The sequence below is a fragment of the Megascapheus bottae genome, chromosome 8 (assembly GCF_031878675.1).
Source record: "Megascapheus bottae isolate mThoBot1 chromosome 8, mThoBot2.hap1, whole genome shotgun sequence".
NCBI lineage: Eukaryota > Metazoa > Chordata > Mammalia > Rodentia > Geomyidae > Megascapheus > Megascapheus bottae.
Genome location: NC_143516.1, coordinates 7,462,999 through 7,481,653, shown reverse-complemented (window position 1 = coordinate 7,481,653; position 18,655 = coordinate 7,462,999).

Below are 18,655 nucleotides of genomic sequence, written 5' to 3'. Positions count from 1 at the left end.
CACCATCATATTATAACTTGAATATATCCAATATTTATTTGACCAGTATTTTACAAAAACAAACTCAGTCAGAAAAAAAGAATAATACCATTATTTTTTTTTTTAATGTGAATTGTGTTGGGTGTGGTAGCTCACGCCTGGAATCCTAGCTACTCAGAAGGCTGAGATCTGAGGATTTCAGTTCAAAGCCAGACCACGCACAAAAGGCCCAAGACTCTTATCTCTAATTAACTTCTAGAAAAACAGGAAATGAAGCTTGGCCCAAGGGCAGGGTGGTAGCTGAAAAGCCCAGGGACACCATCCAGGCCACGCTCAAGCCCCATGACCCACAAAAAAAAAAAAAAAAAAAAAAGAATTGTGTGTAAAGCATTAGATGGTAAATAAGCACAAGCAGCTCATCTTTGCAATGAATAAGGAAAATGCAAATCAAGTGCACCAGAAGGTCTATGTCTGTGTGGCTAGCTGGCAAAGGTCCAGCACAACACAAACATGGTAGTAGGAATGCAGATGGCGTGGGAAATAGTTGGGTAGTTACCTAAATATTACAAAAGTGTGCGAACCATATGCCTCACAGAAAAAGCTGAGTTCTAGAAGCCCCTAAAGATGAATGTTCCATTGATTCATTCTGGGGGACTCCTTGGCTCCCCAGATAATTTACCATGAAGTGGGTTCCAGTTCAACACCCTTCAAGCAATTCACTGGCTTCAGTGTGTATTCCAGTTTGTTTTGATGCTACATAAAGTTGTTTTTTGTTTTGTTTTGTTTTTTATTCATCTGGACTGGTCATCAGAGATAGGATGAGACCAAAAACTGGATAGCTCAATTAAGAATTACAAGAACATCTCAGCATTCTTTGAGTGATCATTACAAAAATGTTATCAAGCAAAAAAGAGAATAGGGCATTAAAAATAGTTGGAGAGACTAAATAGGATCTGTCCTTCTAGAATAACACATTGAGCTGAGCGTGGTGGCTCATGCCTATAATCCTAGCTACTCAGAAGGCTGAGATCTGAAGATCACAGTTCAAAGCCAGCCTGGGCACAAAAGAACGTGAGACTCTTATCTCCAATTAACCATTAGAAAATGGGAAGTGAGGCTGTGACTCAATGGGTAAGGTGGTAGCCTTGAGCTGAAGAGCTCAGGGACGGTGTCCAGGCCCAGAGTTCAAGCACCATGCACCCTCCCCCAAAAGAATAACACATTGAATACACTGACACATTATTTTCTAAAATAATCCCGAATGGCTGCTAGCATTCAGTTCTGTTTCCCATGAACTTCTGAAGCTTTGGCTGGGGATGATACCTCTGGGTTCCCTTTGGCTCACTGAAATGGTCAGAGACCTGACACCGTGCAAGAAGGAACAGAAGATTTCCCCAGGCTGCAGAAATACACTTGATTCTTCATTCTAAGGCAGGAGAAAGGAACCCAAAGAGATGCCTTTATTTCTTCATGAGATTTCTATTGTTCATCATGTTCTCATTATGATATTTGAACTTGAAAGGGCAGCTCATGCCACACTATAAAGTCTATCTCTTCTGGAAATTGATCTTAAAGATTTAAATGACAAGTTTATGTACCCCGGGCTGACCCAGTAGTTAAAGCAGCATTCTGTAATAGCTAAACAGTCTGCAGAGCAGCACTTCTTGATTCGTCTGTGTTCCAGACAAATTAGAAGGCTGTGCAACAGAGAGAGAAAAGATTCCTCTTCTTTCATAACCAGAGGGCACTTTTGCTGCAATGTAATCACAGAAACAAGCTTCACAGTTGCAAAGAGCTACATAGATAGATAGATAGATAGATAGATAGATAGATAGATAGATGTACCATTTTTCTCAATTTAAATGAATTCATTTATTCTTTCATCACAGACAAGAAAAAAAAAGCTCTCTACATTGAGCAAGAGGAAATATAGGGAATTTCCACAAAACAGAATTTTTAAATGAAATGGAAAAAAAAGACTCCAAGAATATTTTGATTCCTTTGAAGCACACAAGGGAATTAATGGAAATTGTGTCCACAGTAGTTGAGAGTTAAAAATCTTGTATCTGGAAAATCAGCATGTTTGGGAAGATGAAAGGAGGAAATCTATGTAAAAAGAAATAATGGTGGCTGTTCTGGATCTGTGGTATTCGAGTCACTCAGGCACACTCAGATACATGTTAAAGACATAACAGGCTCTACTTCTATTTGAGCTATTTTTTCCCAACAAATGAAACTATGAGCACAAAGGCAGTTGACAATGTGAAATTATAAAAAAAAAAAGCTGTCAGAAGGCCTGTTGGGGAAATTCGTGCACTATGCACCAGTACTAGAAATCCAAGAAGCTTTTTTTTTATTTTTTTTTTTAATGGATTCAGAGACCTTTGGAAAAAAAACAAAAAGGTCTCCTTCTCCAGTAATTGAATTTGACACCAATGCTCTTTGGATGCTGAGGCTGTTCAGGGTATTTTCCCATCCACATCTAGGCTAAATTGGAGATGGTGACCCCTGATAGACTAGAGCAATCCAGGAAGTAATAGAAACCTCACTTCATAGAAACCCGTGACAGGTTGGGATTAAATGCTAGGCTGGCCAGGAGCTGCCTCGCCCCTTCTCCCACACCCCCAGCCTCCCTAGGAAGGGAGATGTTAAACAACATTTTACAAATGCTGCTCTGGCCAAATAGCTGGAAAACTAAATTGAAAACAATAACCGAAGTTCAGCTTCCCACGGGGGACACCAGCAGGACTGAGACCCAAACAACTTGTCCTGGGAACTGAGTAACTGCGAAGTGTGACGGGAGGGGTCAGGGTTTCTGTAGAAAGCTGGTCCTTCCCGTGTCAGTTTACATGGGGATAAAATAGACACACCTGAGTGCCAGAAACAAGGACCTGGCTATGCCCAGTGACGTGGTGGATGGGGTGCACGCAGTCCTTCCAAAGAAACACCAAGAAATACTGAAGCTAACTTTCTTCAGCCACATTATGAGGAAAGCAAGAGAGAGAGAACATTATGCATTCAGCAAACACACATCCACTTTCACATATAATATATGCATAATTAAAAGATTAGAAATGATAGAATGATGATCACCAGGCAATAAGAATGCAAATGGCTGTTATTTTTCCTTTTCTTCTGCTAACCTGAATGCTATTTTCTAACCAGGAAACTAAAAAGCAGTAGCTGAAAGGATACAAATATAGTCATCATGCTTATAAATACTAGACATTTTTCTTGAATTTAATTATTAATTATTCATCACTTTGCTATAAGGAAACTTACTTAAGGACATCAATTTAATGAAAAGCATACACATAGAGGTCCAAGAAGTGAGCAAGTTAGGAACCACAAAAACACAAACAGATCTAGACCTAGGCACATGGTAAACAAATTGCTAAAAGCTAAGGAGAGAAATCTGAACAGTTTCCAGACTGTATTCACCTATTCCATACAAGGGGAAAATGGGATAATGGATGGCAAATGCCTCATCAGAAACCCCAGAACCTATTGCACTATGGAAGAGCGGTGTAAAGTGCTAAGGGGAAAAAGAGAGATGGCATCCCACAGCTCGATACAGGGAGAAAATATCCAGGCACTGGTGGGTCACAGTTGTAATCCTTGCTACTCAGGAGATTGAGATCTGAAGATCCCAGTTCAAAGCCATCCTGGGAAAACAAAACTAGAGACTCTTATCTCCAATTAACCAGCAAAACGTCGGAAGTAGAGATGTAGCTCAAGTGGTAGAGCAACAGCCATAAGCAAATAAATAAATAAATAAATAAATAAATAAATAAATAAATAAATAAAAAGCCAAGCAAGAGCATGAGGCCCTCAGTACCAGAACAAGAGGAAAAGAGGAAGGAAGGAGCTATAAAAGAATGAAAACTTAGAGTATCTACATTCATTCATGAACAAGAAAACTCTTTCTATATATAAATACACAGCTTGAGTATATATCATCTACCATTATATCACTATATATATATATATAGTTGGTACTCCCAACTTAGAAATTATTCTCTGTTAGCACATTATTCTTGACCTAAGTAAAATACATTCCCAGACATATAAAGTCAAGGAAAAGTAAGTAATCTCTTAAAAAGAAATATTAAATGAACAATTTCAATGGAACAAAAGCTAAACTATGTAGGAAAAGTGACAGTCTTTAAAAAAAGAAAACAAAGAAAGGAATCGTGATATTAACGTCATATAAACAGCAATGGCTTGAGGTTGGGGAATTAAGAGAAGAGTTAGGATAGACGTGGCCTTTTCTTTTAGGGAATGAAGAAATAATGAGGATATAAAAATGAGTAAAAATAATTAGTTGGTAAAATTTTCTAGTTAACTATGTATTTCATTTATATTTCACTAAAGTGAGATATAATTTATAAATTCAAACCAGCACAAAATAAAAATAAAGAAATTTAAAATAAAACTACCAAGCTAATACGAGAACAAGCAATGTAAAAAGGAGACCAAGAAAAACAATAGTAAATGCAGACACAGTAACTTAGATGTTGGGAATGAATGAATATAAGGACATCAGCGATCCTGAGTATGGTAAACAAATTAAATTCATCTATTAAAAATAGAAATTATTTGGTGCATTTTAATTCAGCTACATTGTAGTTTCCAAAGATACTCAAAACCTCACAGAGAAATTTAAAATAAAGTATGAAAAAATATACTCCAGGCAAATATGAAAAGCAATAAAAAGCCAATAGAGCAAATTATTACTATACAAAATAGAATTTAAGAGAAAATAATAGAAATAAAGAATTATACTGCATAATAGCAGATGGAAATTATCCAACAACAAAGTATGAAAATCATAAAAAAACAGCATGCGCTAACACACCTAGCCTTGAAAATATGTAAAAGCTAAAATTGACAAGATTATAATGCAACATTGATAATTTTATCAGAAAGAAAGATCAAGTCAGGAAAATCTCATTAAGGCCAAATATTTGAATGACAAAAAGAGCAAGTTTAATCCAAGAGCAAACATGAAATATTTTTGTAAAATGTTCTAACTACTATGTTGCAGACCATATTATACTAAATATCAAAGAACTTATACAATCAAGACAATATTGTCTGGCAACATTGCAATTTGCTTGAAATAAAACAATAAAGACATAGCTAAATATACATAATCAAATCTGTCTTGACTTTTCCTTCTTTTTTTCTGCATCATTCTAACAGTAGTCAGAATAACAGTAATATATTTGAAGAAAGCATCATTAAAACTGCTATGAAACTATTATCACCATTAAAACAATTACTATATTTTTTATTTTTTTTATTTTTTTATTGTAATTAGTAAAAGGGTTACATGATATTTGCCAGATAGAAAGTGAATTAATTCACATACATTGATACCCTTTCACATGTCTTGGTACCCATTTCCCTCCCTCCCCACACCCCCCACCCGTCTTGGTTTTCCCCCCTTCCCTATCAAATTTCAAATATCCAAATACAAATAAATTCAATATATCAGATAACAAAGTGAGATACTATACCAATATGAGATTGAAATACACCAGGATTCAGTTTAATCTGGGGGAAAATAGCAAATTCACAATTAAGAAGGAAGGAAACCAAGGAGTAAACAATAAGATTGTTTGGAAAATGTAAGGCAAGCATTTGTAAGATGAGTCTTTTCAATATATTAATTCTATAGCACCAACCACCAAGGACACAGGGAGGTTGGGATGGTTTGAATTTGTCCTCAACATCATGTGATGGGAACTTGATCCCCACTGGGGAAGTGTTAAAGGACAGAATCCGTAGAGTTGTACAACTTAACATCCCCCATGAATGAGTAATGCCATTACTGGAGAAATGAGGGTTCTTTATAAAAGGTGAGTTTGGCTCTCCTGCCCTCTCTTTGCCTTTCTGCCAGGAGATGCTATCTGCCATATCATGATGCATCAGGAAGACGCTCAGCAGCCATCAACCTTCAGTCGTAGACTCTGTTTCCAGAATGAGAGGAAGCTAATCTCTTTTCTTTATAAGTCACCCGTCTCTTATTTTAGCCACTCGACTTCACTGTGATGACACTGATGAATGAATGAAAGAGAATAGAGCAATAGCAATTTTAAGGGAGAAAAAAGGAAGGTCTATAAGTATATTCCAGATTTTTTAAGTCTATCCAAGTATCATTAACAAGGCCAATGAATCTAAAAACTGAGACTGTATAATTTTCTAGGAAGATGCAAGTCATGAAAGTTTACTCTCTAACCATGATGTTTGTGAACCATTACTTCTCAAAATTCAAAATCAAGTCAAATTACTTAATCAATAAACTAGTTTAAAAATAGAACTTAGGGTCTAGGAGTTTGGCCTAGTGGTGGAGTGCTTAACTAGCATACACTAAATATATAAGAATTGGAAAAGAAAAATCATAACTTCCATATGTATAGGTTATGACATTATCTATGTAGAAAAAAAATCTAAGAAACTTTGCAAAAATATCATTAGAACAAATAAGAAAGTTCATCAGAATTATTAAATTCAAGATCATCATATAGAAGCAATAGTTTTACTCTGTAATAGACTAAACTATCATATTAATTCAATAATGAAAAACAAACAAAAATTTAAAATCTACTTCACAGATAACTTGTTCGTTATAAGCCTAGGGCTTTTATTCTTTATCATAATTTTTTTACCAAAATGTACTTGGATGTCTATTTTTTCTTCTCCTCAGTCCTCCTTGGACTTCTTAATCTTTAGATCTTCCCCTCTAGCTTATATTTTCACTGAATATTTGTTTAGTTATATAGCATATTCAATATTTGCATATTACATCTCCTGAATCTATCCCTATCTCTTTTCCCTGCTGATTTGTGTCTCTTTTGTAGCTCCTTTTGAAGTTAGAATAATTAGGAGAGTATGATATTGAATGCAGTGATAGAATTATAGATAATTATAATAATAGAGAAAGGCAAATAATAAACTCAAGTCTAATAGGAATTTCAGATGGCCTCAGGATCAATCTACACATGGTTGAGATTAAACATTTTTAAACTTCTCTGTCGAATTTAGCTAAAACAAAGACAAATTAATCCTGATTAATAACAGGCAAATCAGTATTTTCAGGAGACAAGGGTCACTTACAGGGAGATACTACAATACAGACAAATCCTTCAAAACTTCCCACATGAAAATTTACAGAGAAGACACTACATATAAAGTACTATCACTATATCATTTGTAGGATAGTAGTTTCAGTAAACATGATGAAATCAAGAATACAGAATCCTATAGAGAATTATTAAAATACGACCTTTAATATACAGACAACACATTAGGGAAAGATGAAAATCCGTGTTCTACAGAGAGTCATTACTGTATTTAGCTGTGTGTTACTTAAAGTAATTATCAAATTTACACATCACCTATGTGTCTGTTTTTACTAAATATCAAATGTTCTCTACTTAATGACCTGTTCCATGTTGAACACCAACTCTAAGTTATTTACTACTTAGAAAAAACATCCAAAAGCAAAACAAAATTATGTTTACCTTTAAGAAAGACTACTTTTTCTTTTTTTAATTTTGTATTGTAATTAAGGGAAGGGTTACATTATATTCACCAGATAGATGGTACATTCCTTAACAATCATTGCTACCCCTTCTCATGTTTTTGTCCCCATTTCCCTCTCCCACCTCCTCCCTTCATCTTGTTTTCCCCCTTCCCTATCCTATTTCAAATAAATAACTAAACATATATACAATATATCAGAAAACAAGGTAAGATGAGAAATAACATGGTACATTAAGAACAACAATCACACCTTATATGTCGGTTGTTTCTCTATCCTGGGGGTCCTTTCATTTAGCCTCAATCCTATATGGCCTTACGTCTCTAGGTTTTGCCCTGTTGTAAACCTTTGCTGGGAGAGTCCAAGGTTTATTCTAATTATGACAAATGAGGGAAATTTTTTCATAGTGTTAAAAAACAGAAATTATTATATTTCAACAAGTAATAGCACAGGGGAAATGACAGGGGAGGAAGCAGCTGCCTTCAATCCCGGGTTCTGCTGCAAGAACACTCTTATTCTCCCTTATCATTCCCCATACCCCTCAGCCAAGTCTTTTCCTGCAGGCCTAGAATATTCTAACTGCAAGTCAGGATTCATAGCCAGACTCAGGCCATCCAGATCACTATTTTTTCTATCTATTCCTTCCATGGAATTCACACAGAAACCCATATCTAAGATTGGCCTTTGGATGTTAGGAAAAAACAGTGGCTTATGTCTCTGCACACTGAGATCCAGTGTCTAGAAAAAAAATGCAATAGTCCACTGTCTTCCTTTACTTTGTTCCTGATGTGTCATTCTCACCCAGGAATCTCTTTGGGCTAAGTGATTCTCTCCCAGGGAAGAACTACAGAGTCTCTTGCCTAGCAGTTCTCAAGCTTCCGTGAGTGCACAAACCAATGTGACAAGGAGGACTTGTTAAATGAGCATTTCATTTCTGTGGATCCAGAGTGAGATCTCCATGGTGTAGTGCCAACAAACATCCAGGTAGCAAGACCCATGGGCCCTGTCAAAGCTATCTAGATTCCTTCCCAGTGAAAGTACATGATTCCTCTAACTCCAGTCTCAGAAGGTACTCACACCAAACATTAGGTCTAAACTATGTCAGTGCAGAATTCATATGCTGGAGACTTAAACCCTGTACCTTAGAGCATGACTATATTCAGAGATGGGGCTTTTCAAGGGGTGAATAAATTAAAATGAGGCCACTCAGGTGGATCCTGATACAATCACACGTCCTCGAGAGTAAAGGAGATGCAGACACTTGACTTAGATGCAGGGTGGTCTACACATGAAGGACAGATCAGAAGGGGACACACAGGAAGAGAGCCCTCTGCCGGCCACTGAGCCAGGCCTCAGAAGAAACCATCCCACAAACCACATCATCACGGACTTCTAGCCTCCAGAACAGGGAGAAATAGATCTCTGCTTCTCGTGCTGCTATGGCAGTCTAAGTAAAGGAATTTGCACACGTGACTCACTGACAGTCTACAATCTTTGAGAAGCAGGGATCAAACACGGATACCTTAGAGATGGCCTGGTCCATTGGTATGACTTTCACAAACAGAAAGCGTATGAATTCCAGAGGTACAGTTGAAATGAATTCCCTCAATAAAATTCTGGACAAAACCGTTACACAGTTTGGCTAATGAACTCTAAGGAAATAAAATCAGAGCTACGCAAAGAAAAACTAGATTCAGTCCAGACTAAGTAAGTCAAGCTGAGTAACTCAAGCCAGAGTCATAGCATAGCGATCAACAGGATGTGTCAGGAGAGGGCTGTGTACTGTTTTGCGGGTGACTGGGGAAAACAGTAGAATACACACTGAATGGGATTTGGCATTGAGTGGATTTCTAGTGCCCCAGAATTCATGACCAAGGAAGTATTCGGAACATGAAGTTTATGATGAGTTACAAGTTTGTTTATGTAGACACAAATCATACATGGCAAGGATCACTCATTGTCTTTCAGTGACTACTTTCCCATTTTTTTTTTTAGATAATAGAGTTTTTTACCTAATGGCTGAACATAAAACCACAACAACAAGTCCTACAACTTTAAGTCACCCAAAAAATGAGTGTGGATGCAGTGTGTTCTGGGATCAAAGCCTTTAAAATGGAGGCAGGGGCTGTGGTGCAGTTCCTCAAGGTCAGGACACACGCTTAGCACAAGCGAGGTCATGGGTTTGATCCTCAGAAAGCAAAACTAAACAAGTAAAGAGAAAAGATGCCCCCTCTGCTTTTGCTGAGACAGGAAAGAGAAACAAGCTGTCCGCTTGTTTAAGCCATGGTTAGGCTGAGTCTGTCTGAGCACCTAAACCTTTATCCTCTGTAAGAGAATGTGCTCCTCTGATGGGCAGAGGATGGTCAGCTGGGAGGACAACCAGCAGGGTCAGCATCCATCAGAGGGCCAAGAATGTATCTGAACAGGGTGCAAGAGCCAGCATAACCGCTTGGCCTAACGCTAAAATAATCAATTGCATAACGAACTTTGGGAAGAACCAGTATGAAATAAGTTCATGTGTTTAAATATATATACATATACATATATATATACATTACTGACTTCAAAGCTTGATGTAAGCACAGTGTGAGGCTGCAAGAAGACAATGTAGCATCCCCATTTACGATTCAGAGAGCCCCTGGTTCTGTTCTGATCAGACCACGCAGGGAAGCTGCCAGAAGGTGACCGGCATGGAAAGGGAAATGAAAACAGCAGGAAACCTTTGTGGATCTCTGTAAATGCACATAGGAAATGGGTTTAATTTTCTCCCACAAGGCCTTCCAACATGGGAGATCTCTCCCTTCCCTTTGTGCCATGCAGCATCGCACAGAGTCTTCCTTACACATAGAGCTCTCCTGTTTTTTTGAAAGCTGGCATATCTTGAAGGGCAGTTGTGAGATGACATATCACTCACGCTCTTAGAAGTTTGCCTGGAGTGACAAAAGTGAATAAGCAAGTGCCGAATTTCCTGGATGAACCGGAAGTTTAGGATGACACAGATTGTTTCTTTCCTCCCCTAGTTTAGCTGGCTTGAGGCTCAAGGCTGTCGAGTGGTCTATCCTGCCATTTGCCTTCCTGACTCTTGGTAAAGAATGGTGAAAATTATTTACCATAGCTAAGATATGGAACCAACCCAGTGCCCCCCAGTAGATGAATGGATCCAGAAAATGTGGTACATATACACAATGGAATTCTATGCTTCCATCAGAAAGAATGACATTGTCCCCTTCATAAGGAAATGGAAAGACTTGGAAAAAATGACATTAAACAAAGTAAGCCAGACCCAAAGAAATACAGACTGCACATTTTCCCTCATTTGTAATAACTAGACTAGACTATGATTGTCTTAGCCGAGGATCACAATAGTTCAATTACTAGGTGCAGATGGCCACATAAAATGAAGCTTATCAAAATGAACTCCAAGAAATGTAAACAAGGGATTTTTATAATGGACTGTTTTCAGTTCTTTTCTCTTTTTCCCTTTGCTTTATTTCCCATGGTCACTGTTTCTGATTTACCTTGTATGTAAGCTCTTCTGGTTGGGGGAAGGGAAGAGGAATCACAGAAATGGTGGGACAAAGAGTGAGTCAATGCAACAGCGATCCTCACGGGACATTATGTTGGAAATGAACTTCACAACTTGGGTGGAGAGGAGAAAGAAGCAGGATAAAATGAGGGAGGGTAACACTTCAAAAACAAATGTATCCATGGCCATATGTATGCACCTACAACCCCTCTGTACATCACCTTCACAATTTTAAGTCTTTTCAGTGAGCTGGAGCTGTGGAAGTTCTATCTGGGCCCATTCTAGCCAGTTATCCAGTCCTTGAGAGTGGAAGTATCAACACTGATCCACAAACAGAGTTTGATTTGGGGCGTTCTTCAGTGACCCTCACAGAATCTCTCTCAGCTGAAAATGGTCACTCAGAGTTCCCAGTTCTGGTGAGCTTTCTCCCTCTCCTCCATGGCTCCTATGGTAAGTGCATGGACAGTCCCTCTCCCCTGAATAGGAGTTATGGGTGGCTAACCACAGATCCCTCTGTGGTTAGAACCACCTTTCTCTGACTGCCAGAGCTGCTAATTTTTCCTCTGCTGTTTTTTCAATACTGCATGCTTCACCTGCCTCTGGGCCTCAGTCTCTTGCAGGCAGGAAGCAAAAGCCAGGTTCCATGTCCATACTTTCTCTTAGACTCCAGGACATCCAGGCAAAGTCCCCCCATGACTCCTCCCTGCTTGTCTGTGTCAGGCTCACTAGTTCCCCCTACCCTCCTGCTCCATGGGGCTCTCTTGAAGCCTTTTACAGTGGCGTTTAGGATCTCTTCCATTCTCCATGAGAAGGGAAAGTCGCCCTCTATCAATTAAGATGCATTGTACTCATAAACTGATATGTTGAACGGTGGCTCCTTCATGGAACTACTTAAAGACAATAATTTTAAATATAATTTAAAATACAATTTAAAATAATTTAAATATAATTTAAAAATATAGTTCACATTGAATTTTTGTGTCACTGCACCAATCCAGTCTCTTTACTGTCTACACCGGCCAGATGACCTGTTGGGTGAAGACTGATGGATGCATTCTTTTTCCTCTCTTAGTATGTACACTTTGCAGTTCTTACTTAGGATATGAGGGGGCATGGGATTGGTAATTGCTCTGTATAACACGCTCCCCTTTCCTACCAACAGACTGCTACCATGGTGCTAAAAGTACAGCTTTCCTACCAGCCACTTCATTCCCCACACTTCTTTGTGGCTAAGGCTCTCGATTCAAATTTATATCGGACAAATACATGCACCTCAATATGACTAGCACCCAGGGCCAGGCACAGACTTTGCAAGGTCATGGCTTTATCTCCAGAGCCCATTCTCTTGCCTGTGCCCCTGCTGGGTCTATGTCTGGGTGTCACCCATCATTTCTCAGTTGGAGAGGCAGGAGATTCGCAACACCATCAAACGTGCCTCCTTTCTGATCAAGCATTTCCATTCACCTCTTTGCTAACTCCACCTCTTTTAGTATAAATAGCAAGCCAGGTGCACTGTAAACCTCTGCTTAACCAGGGTCACCTGGTTCATGAGGCTCTGTTTTCACATCCATCAAAGACTGTGCTAAGATAACAGCCTTTTGCCACCATCTACTAAATCCAGTCTAGTGAAGTCTTCTTCCCTCTCCTTCAAGCCCTCACTGCCGCTTGTCTCTTCAGAGGCTATGATGTTGCCATGATTAATTTATTCAAGGCTCCTCAGCCTTTAGCTCTCTGCCCATTATCTCTTCAGATTCTCTAGAATCAAAGCCTTGTCCACATTTTAAGTGTTTGTTACAAAAGTACTAGTTAGCTATAGCTGTGTAACAAATTGTTCCAAAACATAGCGGCTTCAAACAAAAAACGCCAGGTAACTCACAGGTTCTTTGGGTCCGAAAACCAGGACCACTTCAACAGGTAGGTCAGGCTTGTTCTCTCACGAGCACAGTGTTGTGATATCACTAAGGACAGGATCCCTAAAGATTTGTTCAACTCACTCCACACCTGGGCCTCTCCAAACACCCTAAAAAGAGGGTGAGAAAAATACAAGATGAGCTGGGGCCATCTTTTATTGCAAGGAAATATTTCAAAATGTGCTTTGATTTGTTCTGCTCTGTTCTGTTCTGTTTTTTGTTTCAACATGAAGACTTGTCAACAGGACCCCAGAACTGCTCTGTTAAGAACTCTGACGAAAGTTAACATAATTTGAGCAGGATAATTATCTTGGTCCATTCTATGCTGCGATTATTGAATAACGTAGGCTGATAATTAATACACAGAGAGAGGTTTCTTTGGTTCATGGTCCTGAGGGGCTGAGAACACAGCTCCAAGCCTTCATGCTGTGTAATAACATGGCAGGAGGGCAAGCAAGTGTGCTACAGACAGAGAGGAAAACAGGTCAAACTCTGAGTTCAATCTGAGTCTGCTGAAAACTAGCTGACTTACACTAAAAGCATCAATTCGTTCACAAAGCCTTCACCGCATCTTTCAGGACTCATTTCTTAGAGACCTTGTTGGAGGGGAACGTTCTAGCCATAGCAATAGTATGTCAACATGTTATCCATTTATTACCCAATGAATAAAGTCAATCCACAAGTCCATACAGATACGAATAAATAACTGAGCAAATGAATGAAAAAAAAGAGAGAAAAGGCCACTCTTCCTTACTCAGGAAGCCTAATTCATAAATGTAGAACGAATCAGAAAGCAGAAATCACTATTAGAACAAAATAAGAATTTCTATGTGTCAGACACACTGATAATTACTGAAATTATCAGGTGATCCTGAAGAAGAATAAACAGAATATAGGTGCCCCTCCATTCACAATGGATCCGACCCTGATACACCACTGGAAAATGTACTGCATTCAGTGGAGCCCAGCTTTTGAGCCGCAGTTCAGCAACTTAGTCCACTGGAGATTTGAACTACGTATCGGGAAAGGTCTGAATTCAAAAGCTGAAGTATCATTTCTAACTGACTATCACTTTTCCACCATTATAAAGTTTTTTTAAAAGCATAAATCAGGGATATCTGTATTTAGTTCATGTTTGGGTTTCTCCCCAACTTTATTCATTGCTTCTGTGCTTTTGAAATACAATCCCAAAGTCATTCTTCACAATGTATGGAATTTAATGGCCTGCTTTTATTGGCTAGCCAGTGAAGGGTGTTCTGAGACACTTCCTTCCCCATTGCTTCCTGGTCACCATGAAGCATAGAGGTCTTCTTTGCCATACCAGAATGTGCTTTCTCACCACAGGCCCAAAGGCAACAGGGTCCCGGCACCACCCACCAAAACCTCTAAAACCACCATCCAATATCACCCTTTCTTCCTTTCAGTTGACTTTTCTCAACACAGTAACAACGATGAAAAGCTAACACAGCATAACAGTACCAAGCACAAACTGAGGGACATTTCTTTCCTTTTCTTTTTCTTTTTTCAAATTACAGTCAAGGGTTATACAGAGACTTGGGTCATTAAAAGTTCTTCCATCATCATGAATTGCTTGTTTATCTTCTAAGAATCAAACTTACTTTTCCATGAAGAGCTATACATTTCTTTTTTTTTTTAATTTAAATTGTTATGACCAAGGTTCTGCACAGAGGGGTTACACTTACTTAAGTCAGGTAATGAGTACATTTCTTTTCTTTAGGAACAGCATTACTTCTTCCGTCCTTTACTCCCAGTTTTTCCCTCACCAAGTACACAGCTCATTTTCAACATAGCTTCTAGTATCCCTGCTTCCCTTGTTCCTGCCACCCTTTCTCAGCTCTCCCTTACCCTCCCAGAGACCAAAGGAGGATATTTGTAGGAAAGGGTCATATCAACTCAATAGCCATAAGCTTATAACCATATAAAATGATGCTTATCAAAGGAACTCCAAGACATAGAAACAAAAGTTGTTTTATTTATTTATTTTTTTGCTTTGGGTTTATCTTTTTTTCTCCTTTGTTGCTTTTGATATTGGTACCTTTTGTCTTGTATGTAAGCTTAACTGATGGACATTTCTATAGAATATCTGACCACTGTCCTTCAAAATGCTTAAGGTCATAAAATAAAAGGAGAGATAGAAAAATTGCCAAGAGATACAAGGAAATTAAGCTAATGGAGTAGTAAATGTATCATGAGATGCTAAAAGAGATCCAGAAACAGAAAAAGCATATTAATAATAAACACTTAATAATTCCAAAGTACAGTTAGTAGTACTATTCCAATGTTAACCTCTTAACTTTTGTTTTTGGTGGACCTGGGGATTGAATTTAGGTTCAACAAACATAGTCCCACTGTGCTGTCACTGTCTGATGTCTCCCTATGTCTGCCCCAAGTATGTGAGTGTGTGGGTGACAATTCTGGCCCAATTTTGGCCACGAAGGCCCAGGAGCTTATGTTTAACTATATGAAGCCTCTTCCACACAGGTCACAAATCATCAATACAGATTAATAAGAAAAAATAAACAGCTAGCCCATATTATACTCTCATTCTACTGTACATGCATGCATTTATATCCTGTATCTTCCAGAAGGAATCTCACTAATATTTATTTGAAATCCAAAAATAAAAGAGCAGCAAAGAGCCTTGAGCAGCCACTTCATGATCTACCTTGAATGTTGTCTTTGTTTTTCTTAAATGTTGATATGTTACAACACCCAGAGAGAAAATAGAACACAGACTGTGGGATCTGAACATCCCAACCACAAAAACAACCATATTGTAACACCAAAATATATTTATAAAACTGGTCAAGAAAATTGAATTCAACATATGCTGTTATCATACAAGAATTTTTAATGAAATAACACTTTGTATTTATATAGCACCTTTCTTCTAAGGAGCAAAAATATGGCTCTGATATTATTACTCATTCTCACACTATCCTTGACAGGTGGGCAGTGGCAACATTTATACCAAGTTTTCAGCACTGGGAAGCCAAGACACATAGTGAGAAGTAACAAACTACACACAGCAAGGCAGTAACTTGGAACTTTCCAGACTTCATGCCCACTGTGCTACCTACTCTTTTTTTTCCTCTGAAATCTTGAAGCCTTGTTTAAATACTACTGAAAAAAATAGAGGAACAGCAGAAAGATATAGCAGATATCCTCCAATCTACACAGGGAGCTCACCTAGACTAAAAATGATGGCAAGTTAAGAAAGCTTGGCTCAAGGTTCAAACCTTGGTCGTCTACCTAGACAATATGTCCTATAGACCAAGTTAAATATGCCCTGTTAAGGGGCTCAGTAGTTACACCAGTTGAAGTTAAGACCCACACGCCATCAATCATGGAATGTGCAGGTGATTCACAGCATATCAGTAAGGTAACTGGACAGATAAAATTTGAGTAGGACAAGAACTCATGACTAAACTATAACTTCACAGAGAGAATTTTTTAGATGATACAATACTCTGTACCTGAAAAGCTTTTCAAAAGTATTTCCATGGCTGCTAAGAATAACATCTCATCTTTACAGTTCCAACAACTAAGGAGGCAGACATCCTCCTTATTGAGCTTTAAGAGCAACCAAGCTGGACAAAAAGTTAGCAAGCACCCATCTCACCAAATAAGCCAGTTATGGTGGTGATACAAACTATGGCTTCTCCTTGTGTGTGGGGGGGTTCCTGGCCCAGACAAAATTGTACGACATAATCTAAAAATTGATCTAAGATCAAAAAAGACCTCGAGTTCAAACCTCAGTACTAGCAAAACTAAATGTATTCAAAGGAGTAAAAGTCCTTTAAAGATAAATTAAAATTACATACATAGAGCCTTGAATAAGGAAATTACCAGAAAACACAGTTCTTATGTGTGTGATGTCTTTTAAAACGATTTTCACACACTTTGTCTTTGGTGAGCTCTAAGATACCCAAAGATGCATTCTCCACTTTGTCATGTAATATGAGAAATCCGAGAGAACGATTTAATCAACCAGCATCAGCAAACCTTGGGATTACATCACCCATGGGGAAAGGATGAAGGTGAGTAGTGAGGCATTTCTCAGTTAAAGGAACAAGGACAAGAAATGCTATTATAATCCTAATAAGAAATTTCAATGTATAATTTAAAAACCACTAACAATAGTCAACCCTTATCAAACATCTAGGAATGGGATCCATGCTGTCCAATTTCATTCTTCACCTTTCCCTATTTGACTTCTGACCTGTTATGTTGCACCACAAAACCACACATCAAAGAAAGGAGAAATTCTTTCAACCATTCTATTTGGAGGAAGTGCAGTAAATTACAATAATACATCTTTAATTAATGAATTAATATAACTAGCTAATTAATTAATGTCCCTCAGGTAAAGTTGACTATGATTTTTAAGCAGAGAATTTCTTGGCCCACAAATGAAAGGGCAAAGTAATGATCACCCCATAGCCTCTGAACTAAAGGACAGTTGGATGCCTGCCTCTGAAGATGGGGGCCTCTTGGAGGTCACAAAGAAAATTAGGACTTGGAAAATGCTCAGAGCAATCTTCACACTGCCCACCAGTGAATTAATTAAGAGCAAATTTCCTTACTACAAATAAGCAAATCAGACTCAGACTGGTCATCTCTTGCTTGCATTTTTTTTGTTCTTAATCTCCATCACAGAATAAAACACATTTTTAATCTCATTATTTGCTTAGACTTGAGACCTTCCTCTCCAGGACCTGAAGAAAGAAAATGAGAAGAATGGAGAAGAAATGGAGAAGAGACCTCTCTTCAAAGACACACTCTAGGACTAATACGTACTCCATCAGCTTGAAGGCCTCAATTTTTCTACCATGTGTGGCAATCCTGAGACAAAAAATTCACTGTGCTTTTGTGTGGTGCTTAGCCCTGACTCCCAGATCCATCATATTGGATCTCTGATGTACCCTTTCACCTCAGCCATTCTTAAGTGGACCTCTACTTCCTTTGCTCATGAAGACTAAATGTCCTGTCTTCCTGTCAATCATATCTGAGAGTCACATTTCAGCCACAGTGAAAGCCGTCTGGGAATCCATAAACAGATACATTTTCTTCCTCTTCTACATGAAGTCTCTTCTGTCTCTGACCTCCTTGTTAAAGTTTCTCCTTCCTAATCATTTCTCATTTGTTCAATCTCACAAATGTCTACTTAGCAAACATCTATTCAGGCCCAAGATATTGAAGTAAGTGCCAGGATGCAAAAAATGAGTTAAGACCCAGTACATGTCAAGAAGGCCCATGTTCTAAAGAGGACAGTGACATTCACACTAAGTGGGGTGGCAAGACAGGGATGAAGTTTAGCTGAGGACACAGGACCTCTGAAACACAGCCATGCCATCCAGCTAGAACCTGTCTTTCTCTTAACTCTTCAGGTTCCAGAATTTGGTTTCATTAACATGTTTACAAATTGTCTTTGCTATCAACGTCCATTGCCTGGAAAAAGCATTCTCACCTCACACCCAAGTCACTGTATTAGTTCCAGGCCAGTAAGCCACACAGACCCATTCATGATCTTCCCCAACACAAGGAATATCAGAATACTTAAAATCAAACCCACTTCACTCCATGATTTAGCTTTCTTAACCCAGGAATGATTTGGAAAAGGTGAAGATTTTATTATGTGCTTAAATTATCTTAGAGGCAATCAACCAA